The sequence below is a fragment of the Oncorhynchus mykiss genome, chromosome 1, assembly GCF_013265735.2.
Source record: "Oncorhynchus mykiss isolate Arlee chromosome 1, USDA_OmykA_1.1, whole genome shotgun sequence".
In the NCBI taxonomy this organism is placed as follows: Eukaryota; Metazoa; Chordata; class Actinopteri; order Salmoniformes; family Salmonidae; genus Oncorhynchus; species Oncorhynchus mykiss.
The window spans coordinates 48,210,620-48,219,107 of record NC_048565.1 but is presented as its reverse complement, the minus strand read 5'-3'; positions in this window follow the sequence as shown (position 1 = coordinate 48,219,107).

Sequence of the window (8,488 nt, the reverse complement as noted above, 5' to 3'; positions counted from 1 at the left end):
TGCACATGAATCAGTGTTTCAGTAAAAGTGCCAGCAGCCAGCCGGCAAACTTTCAACCGCAGTCCCTGGGCAGGTTATTAAAAACCATTACAATAACAATACGCACATGCAGAGCGAGATATGACATGTAACGTTAGCACGCAGACAGTAATACCACAAAACAAGATACATAAAAGCAAGTGTTACCACACACTACAGATAACATGGAATGCAGCAATACACAGCTAGGGATTATGTTCCAAACTCAGATTGTCCTTTAGCTACGTCTTTGCTTTTTTTGTGAGGGTGTGATAGGTGGTACAGTTTTTGTCTGGTGGCAGTGTTCCGGACATGGGAAGCTCTCACAGAGTAGATTGTCTAAATGTGTTTTTCCTTAAGGGAACTATTAGTCACCTCATGGCAGACCTGAGAGGTTTGTCATGAGAACTCTCAGATCTGCTGCCATGGATTTGGGTTTTCTGTTTGACAAAAGTACTAAGTGGAGGAGGATCTAGGCCATTTAGGATCTTGAATACAAGGGGTGTGTGGTGGTGTACACAAGATTTTCCCAACTCGGGAGCGCAATTCTTTCTGAGGATGTAACAGTGATGACTATTGGGCTGTCTACCAAGCATTTGAGAGCCGGTTTGTAGACCGACTAAATTGGTTTTAATGTGCAGAAAGCTTGGGCCCAACTACTCGAAGTGTGAGTGTTGGAGTATCACAGCATTGAAGTTGTTTTGCTACCTCTAGTCAAACAATGTGGTATGAATCGGAAATTAGCTGGGTTGAATTATTTTCGTTAGCTTTTTCATCTGCTTTTTAAAAGAGGTTGTCATTAAGTATGATGCAAAGGTACTTAAAATCTGATACCACCTGGAGCTTCTCCCCTGACACATGGACATCTGGCTCCATAGCATCAGTTACTCTTTGAAAAACATGCAGACTATATTTTTCATATTGAGATGCAAACATGAGTCATTGAGCCACTTTGTAACCTGGACCATTTTAAATGAGTGAGTTCTTGTGCAGCTTGTTGTGTGCTCTTAACATGCACCTATATCATTGAACTTCAGACCCAGTACAGACACAAGGCAGATCATTAATATACATCTTGGAGTGGGCGACAGCTTATTGCTAGAGAAATGAACATTCAATTCCTTTACCTATGAAAATATGGATATTGAAAGGGAATTTTATGCATTTTGAAGTGAACACTTTTTTTCAGTGTATGTAGGAGTTTTACCATGTCCCTGGGTGGTATTCATCAACTTATACGAGGAATATAAGTGAAAACATAGTCGTAGTTCATCTTTTTTTTCATGATTATTGGATTTGATATTTTCTGTGTCCATAATATCAATATACTTTAATCAAAGGGTTACAGAGAGTTTGGTCTTCTCAGAGTTGAGGATACACTTGATGTACACATGTCAAAGAGCCAAGGGGACAGGATATTGATACCTTGGTGATAACAGGAGAGTAAGGAGGGCACGACCAGCCTACCAGTGTTGAATGTAGAGCGTCGACAGTGACTTCTGGTATTTCTCTTCTCTGTATACAATGATCACAGCCATGATAGGGAACACTGGGGGGGGAGTGGGAGCAGTGAAACGAGGCTACTCGGGGAAGAAAAAAAACACCCAAATGTATAGCCCCGCTCAAATAAGAATCACATTTTTATTTGGCATAGCCCTGATGTTGCCCCTGGGAATACCTGCTGTAGACGATAACATGGCAGCATGTTCTAATAAATGAGCAAATGAGACAAGATGATCACAGGAAGCTCTCACAGCTCAACTTAGCTTTTCCCAGCCTAATTGTAGCCTAACCAATAGGCTATCCAAATGGAGATTCAGTGCAAACAAAAATCAGACATAATTATTGATATATCAAGTCGAGTTTCCAGACTTGTCTGTGGAACGGTCGTTAAGACACTAACAGCTTACAGACGGTAGGCAATTAAGGTCACAGTTATGAAAACTTAGGACACTAAAGAGGCCTTTCTACTGATTCTGAAAAAGACCAAAAGAAAGATGCCCAGGGTCCCTGCTCATCTGCGTGAATGTGCCTTAGGCATACTGCAAGGAGGCATGAGGACTGCAGATGTGACCAGGGCAATAAATTGCAATGTCCGTACTGTGAGACGCTTAAGACAGCTCTACAGGGAGACAGGACGGACAGCTGACCGTCCTCACAGTGCAGACCATGTGTAACAACACCTGCACATGATCGGTACATCCGAACATCACACAGGTACAGGATGGCTACAACAACTTCCCGAGTCCCACCAGGAATGCACAATCTCTCCATCAGTGCTCAGACTGTCCGCAATAGGCTGAGAGAGGCTGGACTGAGGGCTTGTAGGCATGTTATAAGACAGGTCCTCACCAGACATCACCTGCAACAACATCGCCTATGGGCACAAAACCACCGTCGCTGGACCAGACAGGACTGGCAAAAAGAGCTCTTTGACGAGTCGCGGTTTTGTCTCACCAGGGGTGATGGTTGGATTCGTGTTTATCGTCGAAGGAATGAGCGTTAAACAGAGGCCTGTACTCTGGAGCGGGATCGATTTGGAGGTGGAGGGTCCGTCATGGTCTGGGGTGGTGTGTCACAGCATCATCGGACTGAGATTGTTGTCATTGCAGGCAATCTCAATGCTGTGCGTTACAGGGAAGACATCCTCCTCCCTCATGTGGTACCCTTCCTGCAGGCTCATCCTGACATGACCCTCCAGCATGACAATGCCACCAGCCAAACTGCTCGTTCTGTGTGTGATTTCCTGCAAGACAGGAATGTCAGTGTTCTGCCATGGCCAGCGAAGAGCCCGGATCTCAATCCCATTGAGCACGTCTGGGACCTGTTGGATCGGAGCGTGAGGGCTACTTGCAGGTGCCTTGGTGGAAGAGTGGGGTAATATCTCACAGCAAGAACTGGCAAATCTGGTGCAGTCCATGAGCAAGAGATGCACTGCAGTACTTAATGCAGCTGGTGGCCACACCAGATACTGACTTACTTTTGATTTTGACCACTCCCTTCTGTTCAGGGACACATTATTCCATTTCTGTTAGTCACATGTCTGTGGAACTTGTTCAGTTTTTGTCTCAGTTGTTGAATCTTGTTATGTTCGTGCAAATATTTACACATGTTCAGTTTGCTGAAAATAAACGCAGTTGATAGTGAGAGGACGTTTCTTTTTTTTGCTTAGTTTTTATAAAGTAAAGTTGGCAAAAATTTGGCGTGAAGCAAAAGTTGGTGAAAAAATGTCTTGGTTTGAAAGGTGTAGGCTTATACAGGGATGGTAAAAAAAAATAAGCTTGATTTCCGTAGCGACAACAGAGAAACTGGGCAGAAGGAAGGAGTGCTGGAAAATGTGAGTCGGTCATGGTCTCGTGACCCCGCCTGCGAACTTCAAGTATCTTGTTGATCATGTGCAATAACGATACACTGTTCATAATCAGCGGGATCAACTGACTGACCAGACTGGTCTCATAGACTAGACGTGACATAGTGAAGTAAATACGGGACATTCAAATTAGTATAATGTGTTACTTTTGGTTTGGTTACATAAGATTGAAGGTTACTTAAGGCGAAAACGAACGGAGGGTGGTTGGTCAGAGTGGATATTTGGGCATATAATGCAAACAATTTATCTCTTTCTCAGACTCCCAGAGTCAATGACAAATGCCAGCACTCCAGCAGATGGCACCAGTAGTCCGCCTTGGATTAGAGGAGGTTGGGCAACGATGACTTTTGGCAGTTAACAGATCGTGGAGATACAACTAAAAAATCTGTGACACACCACTTAAATTGGTGTATCTTTCACGGCTATTCATAGAAGACATGCTCTTATTATTTGTACATTTACTGGCTGCAGTAATGCTACAGGGATTATATAAATAAGGGATTGAGTCTAGGCCTTTCAGCTGAAGGTCTCCCTTCCTGTTGACCAATGTTCCCTATTGGGAGGCAGGTGTTGTTGGGAGGGGATGGGTGAGTCATTCAGTTCTCATTACCAGACCAGAAAGATAGATCATTCCACAGTATACTGAGGCTGCATCCAGTACAAGGCATATGGGCAGACATGACAAACACCTTCAGAAACGTATGTACTGATCAGAAAGGCAATACTTCTGCCAACTGAGTACTGAAGTAGCCAAATGCTTCTGCTGTAGGGTGAGAGAGGAACTGTGTCTGCTTAGATCAGTTGACGCTAATCACTGCTCCAGAGATCTGCTGTGTAATGGGAGGGGAAGTGAACCCTGAATCAGGAAAAACAAACTTCAATTCAGATATTTCTTGTGGCACAGATCCCATTTTCCTTTAAGAACTGTGTCTATTTTGGACTCCTGCCAACTATCTGTTGTGTTCTACTGCTGGCTTCACCATTCTACTAGCCTGCCCCAATCACCATTCTACTAGCCTGCCCCAATCACCATTCTACTAGCCTGCCCCCATCACCATTCTACTAGCCTGCCCCCCATCACCATTCTACTAGCCTGCCCCTCCATCACCATTCTACTAGCCTGCCCCATCACCATTATACTAGCCTGCCCCAACACCATTCTACTAGCCTGCCCCGCCATCACTATTCTACTAGCCTGCCCTCATCACCATTCCACTAGCCTGCCCCCCATCACCATTCTACTAGCCTGCCCCTCCATCACCATTCTACTAGCCTGCCCCTCCTTCACCAATCTACTAGCCTGCCCCATCACCAGTCTATTAGCCTGCCCCCATCACCATTCTACTAGCCTGCCCCTCCACCATTATTCTAGCCTGCCCCTCCATCACCATTCTACTAGCCTGCCACTCAATTACCATTCTACTAGCCTGCCCCTAATTCACCATTCTACTAGCCTGCCCCTCCATTACCATTCTACTAGCCTGCCCCTCCTTTACCATTCTACTGGCCTGCCATTCCTTCACCATTCTACTAGCCTGCTCCCATCACCACTCTACTAGCCTGCCCCCATCACCATTCTACTAGCCTGCCCCTCCATCACCATTCTACTAGCCTGCCCCTCCATTACCATTCTAATAGCCTGCCCCCATCACCATTCTCCTGGCCTACCCTCCATCACCACTCTACTAGCCTGCCCCTCTTTCACCATTCTACCGGCCTGCCCCTCCTCACCATTCTCCTGGCCTACCCTCCATCACCATTCTACCAGCCTGCCCCTCCATCACCATTCTACTAGCCTGCCCCCATCACCATTCTACTAGCCTGCCCCCATCACCATTCTACTAGCCTGCCCCATCACCATTCTACTAGCCTGCCCCCATCACCATTCTACTAGCCTGCCCCCCATCACCATTCTACTAGCCTGCCCCCATCACCATTCTACTAGCCTGCCCCCATCACCAATCTACTAGCCTGCCCCTCCATCACCATTCTACTAGCCTGCCCCCATCACCATTCTACTAGCCTGCCCCCATCACCATTCTACTAGCCTGCCCCCATCATCATTCTACTAGCCTGTCCCCATCACCATTCTACTAGCCTGCCCCTCCATCACCATTCTACTAGCCTGCCCCCATTACCATTCTACTAGCCTGCCCCTCCATCACCATTCTACTAGCGTGCTCCCATCACCATTCTACTAGCCTGCCCCTCCATCACCATTCTACTAGCCTGCCCCTCCATCACCATTCTACCGACCCGCCCCTCCTTCACCATTCTCCTGGCCTACCCTCCATCACCATTCTACCAGCCTGCCCCTCCATCACCATTCTACTAGCCTGCCCCTCCATCACCATTCTACTAGCCTGCCCCCCATCACCATTCTACTAGCCTGGCCCCATCACCATTCTACTAGCCTGCCCCCAACACCAATCTACTAGCCTGCCCCCCATCACCAATCTACTACCCTGCCCCTCCTTCACCAATCTACTAGCCTGCCCCCCATCACCATTCTACTAGCCTGCCCCCATCACCATTCTACTAGCCTGCCCCCATCACCAATCTACTAGCCTGCCCCTCCATCACCATTCTACTAGCCTGCCCCCATCACCATTCTACTAGCCTGCCCCCATCACCATTCTACTAGCCTGCCCCCATCATCATTCTACTAGCCTGTCCCCATCACCATTCTACTAGCCTGCCCCTCCTTCACCAATCTACTAGCCTGCCCCTCCATCACCATTCTACTAGCCTGCCCCCATTACCATTCTACTAGCCTGCCCCTCCATCACCATTCTACTAGCCTGCTCCCATCACCATTCTACTAGCCTGCCCCTCCATCACCATTCTACTAGCCTGCCCCTCCATCACCATTCTACCGACCCGCCCCTCCTTCACCATTCTCCTGGCCTACCCTCCATCACCATTCTACTAGCCTGCCCCTCCATCACCATTCTACTAGCCTGCCCCTCCATCACCATTCTACTAGCCTGCCCCCCATCACCATTCTACTAGCCTGGCCCCATCACCATTCTACTAGCCTGCCCCCAACACCAATCTACTAGCCTGCCCCCCATCACCAATCTACTACCCTGCCCCTCCTTCACCAATCTACTAGCCTGCCCCCCATCACCATTCTACTAGCCTGCCCCCATTACCATTCTACTAGCCTGCCCCTTCTTCTCCAATCTACTAGCCTGCCCCTCCATCACCATTCTACTAGCCTGCCCCCATCACCATTCTACTAGCCTGACCCCATCACCATTCTACTAGCCTGCCCCCATCACCATTCTACTATCCTGCCCCCATCACCATTCTACTAGCCTGCCCCTCCATCACCACTCTACTAGCCTGCCCCTCCTTCACCATTCTACTAGCCTGCCCCTCCATTACCATTCTACTAACCTGCCCCCATCACCATTCTACTAGCCTGCCCCTTCATCACCATTCTACTAGCCTGCCCCCAACACCAATCTACTAGCCTGCCCCCCATCACCAATCTACTACCCTGCCCCTCCTTCACCAATCTACTAGCCTGCCCCCCATCACCATTCTACTAGCCTGCCCCCATTACCATTCTACTAGCCTGCCCCTTCTTCACCAATCTACTAGCCTGCCCCTCCATCACCATTCTACTAGCCTGCCCCCATCACCATTCTACTAGCCTGCCCCCATCACCATTCTACTATCCTGCCCCATCACCATTCTACTAGCCTGCCCCTCCATCACCACTCTACTAGCCTGCCCTTCCTTCACCATTCTACTAGCCTGCCCCTCCTTCACCACTCTACTAGCCTGCCCTTCCTTCACCATTCTACTAGCCTGCCCCTCCATCACCACTCTACTAGCCTGCCCTTCCTTCACCATTCTACTAGCCTGCCCCTTCTTCTCCAATCTACTAGCCTGCCCCTCCATCACCATTCTACTAGCCTGCCCCCATCACCATTCTACTAGCCTGCCCCCATCACCATTCTACTAGCCTGCCCCCATTACCATTCTACTAGCCTGCCCCATCACCATTCTACTATCCTGCCCCCATCACCATTCTACTAGCCTGCCCCTCCATCACCACTCTACTAGCCTGCCCCTCCATCACCATTCTACTAGCCTGCCCCTCCATTACCATTCTACTAACCTGCCCCTCCATTACCATTCTACTAACCTGCCCCTCCTTCACCATTCTACTAGCCTGCCCCTCCATTACCATTCTACTAGCCTGCCCCTCCATTACCATTCTACTAGCCTGCCCCTCCTTCACCATCCTACTAGCCTGCCACCATCACCACTCTACTAGCCTGCCCCTCCATCACCATTCTACTAGCCTGCCCCCATCACCATTCTACTAGCCTGCCCCTCCATTACCATTCTATTAGCCTGCCATTCCTTCACCATTCTAGCCTGTTCCCATCACCACTCCACTAGGCTGCCCCCATCACCATTCTACTAGCCTGCCCCTCCATCACCATTCTACTGGCCTGCCCCTCCATTACCATTCTACTAGCCTGCCCCTATCACCATTCTACTAGCCTGCCCCTCCTTCACCATTCTACTAGCCTGCCCCCCCATCACCACTCTACTAGCCTGCCCCTCCTTCACCATTCTACTGGCCTGCCCCTCCTTCACCATTCTCCTGGCCTACCCTCCAGCACCATTCTACCAGCCTGCCCCTCCATCACCATTCTACCAGCCTGCCCCTCCATCACCATTCTACTAGCCTGCCCCTCCATCACCATACTACTAGCCTGCCCCTCGATCACCATTCTACTAGCCTGCCCCTCCATCACCATTCTACTGGCCTACCCCTCCATCACCATTCTACTGGCCTACCCCTCCATCACCATTCTACTGGCCTGCCCCTCCATCACCAATCTACTAGCCTGCCCCTCCATAATTCTATTAGCCTGCCCCTCCATCACCATTCTACTGGCCTGCCCCTCCATCACCATTCTACTGGCCTGCCCCTCCATCACCATTCTACTAGCCTTCCCCTCCTTCACCATTCTACTAGCCTGCCCCTGTTACCAGGAATAATAAAGGCCTACTAAAACACACAACGACCCAGAGTAATAAAGGCCTGGTTCACAATCTAATAATGTGTGCATA